General features: G+C 41.2%; 1 long non-coding RNA gene across 1 annotated transcript; it reads right to left on the bottom strand.

Annotated features, from left to right (window-relative positions):
* Positions 1-411: 411 nt before the first annotated feature.
* LOC109297777 lies at positions 412-2288 on the bottom strand. The gene is made up of 2 exons (XR_002097412.1): positions 2018-2288; positions 412-1469 (listed from the first exon to the last, which is right to left on the bottom strand). It is a non-coding gene; the product is annotated as an uncharacterized LOC109297777 (long non-coding RNA).
* Positions 2289-2304: the final 16 nt, after the last annotated feature.

Below are 2304 nucleotides of genomic sequence, written 5' to 3'. Positions count from 1 at the left end.
CATTTGTACAGTTAAGCAGTTCCTGAAAAGGACTCTACTAAAGGTCAGTACCATCTACAAAGTGGTCTTAGGTGCCAACTGCATATTTAGGTGCATAAAGAACATGCTGTAGATTAGATGTGTTGCCACAACAAAACCAGGACCAAACTAAAGTATGTTTCTGTGGCTGATCTATTCAGTGAAACTCATAACCTACTATCAAGGTCAGGGTGCTGAATGTCTTTGATTTTCATTAATACAGTATCTCTGAGGATCAGGCCCTAAGCTACTTGCTAGAGAGCTGTAATCTATTCTTTAACTGTTTCTTCCTTTGTATTTAATCTTATTTGTTGTTTTTCTCCCTTTCCCTAAATGCAAACCAGGGAGTCTTACTACTTACATGTCTTTTAACCTACAAGAAATCAGGTTGAATCAGCCTCTTTCCATTTTTAATATATTGTGTATCATTAAAAAAGCCTTTCACAATAATCTTCTTCATCGTCTATTCAGTCATGGTTGATCCAAACAGCCTTCAGTTACTATTGTTAAGAACCACTTTACTCACTGGATCTGCATGAAACAATGAAAAAGCAGCAAACGGCCACATCCCATTAAGAATAATAACCATTCTAAAGTCACAAAGAACCTAATGATTCCTCTTCTTGAAAATGTGACAGCTTTTTTGAAAAGGGAGTAGTAGCTCAGGGGTTTATATATGAAGAGATGGCAAAAGGGTTCATCAGAGTGTCAGTTCATTTTCAAAGAAATGAACATGTTGTTAAATATCTTTGATGTTTGAAGTATAAAACTGATAAGTGTAGGCCTTTAATCCATGCTATAGTTGCTGAAAGCAGGAGACTTCCTGATAGGTCTGTGTTCTAGTCTTTTATTTTCATGTTGCTGTAGTGTCCCCCAGGCTCTTAGCAAGATTGAGGGCTCATATCCTAGGAAATGAATAAACACATACAAATCTATAATCTCTTTTCCAAGAAGCTTACAGTCTAAAATAGTTCTATTGTTGTCAGAATCACAGGCTGGCTGATAGCATCTTCAGTTTTTCAAGAAGTTTAGGTAAATAAGAGATCAAAAAAATGGTGAAACTGTGGACTGTTGTGTCAGTGTGTCTTAAACAGAAGTCCTAAATTATCCAAAGCAAAAAAAAAGGTAATGAAAAGCTACCTTAACCTATATACCTATAACCTGTCAGCCTTAACTTATCTGTTATATACAATTACAAAACAGAAAAAGTATAATAATAGAAAATATGGGCTTTCAATATGTTTGAAATGAACAACCTGATTAGGAGTTTCCAGATGAAATCACATTGTTGCAATATAGTAGTGCTCAAACTTCTGGACCCATGGATGAGCCTGCTGATGAGTGGTGTGAGGCCAGACCACAGGCTAAATTCACTGTGTGGTTGACATGTGGAGTCAACTGTGGGTGCAATCAGGTGTGCGGGATACAACCTTGCAGGACTCTCTATGGATCTGGAAATTCAATCGCAGGGAAGCATTAATTACTGTGATTCTAGAAGCCAAAGCCATTATTATATATCTAGATTGTAAGCTAGTTGGATCAGGGACTGTCTTTTTGTTCTTTGTTTGTACAGCGCCTACAACAGCAGGGTCCTGATGGATGAGGAGGGCCACTGAGCATGATGATAATATAATAGCGTTCCCTTAGGAGTCACTGTCCTCTCCTACCTCTTTCCCCTGTTATTTTTGGCTGATTAATACTAAAAGCTTGCTTAATCCGGTAAGGAAAAAACAAGTTGGATATTTCTGCCAGTGAAATCAGTAGTGAAACAGTGTAGGACTGAAGTTTAAAATATTGCCTTTTGTCTTCAGAGATCAATGGTGTGGCTCAGCCTGTGAATGATAGTTTCCATCTGAGGTCACAGGAAAAGCAATCAAGATTAGCCATAGACCCTTGAGGGCCAAGAACATTTAAATAACAGAAACTGAGGCTCAGAAGCAATCTCGGAAGAGCCCAGACACGTTACCAGCTCTGCAACAACACGTAGTGTTGGTGCCACCTCCCAAGGCAGGCAGAGATCATCTATGAAGACAGTTTGCCACATCAATGGAGGCGCCTGCAAGGCTTCTCAGCACGGCCCCACCATGTCCGCAGCTTTCCAAAGGCTGCAGAAAAAGTAGGATCGACCCGGCCTGCCGTGAGCGTGCTCCTTCCCGGTAAGCGCAAAGCCGCACTTCGGGTGAGGGCAGCGGGACCTCAGGCTTGTTTCGAGGCGGGAGCCGCCCCGCCCGGTCCTCACGAAAAAGTGAAGAGTCTCCGGGCCGGGCAGTTCCTCGGCCCGTGTTT

The sequence above is a fragment of the Gavialis gangeticus genome, unplaced genomic scaffold (genome assembly GCF_001723915.1).
Source record: "Gavialis gangeticus isolate Ggan-Ray unplaced genomic scaffold, GavGan_comp1, whole genome shotgun sequence".
NCBI classification, from domain to species: domain Eukaryota; kingdom Metazoa; phylum Chordata; order Crocodylia; family Gavialidae; genus Gavialis; species Gavialis gangeticus.
Note: the sequence above shows the minus strand (reverse complement) of the source record. Positions and strands in the feature narration are given on the sequence as shown.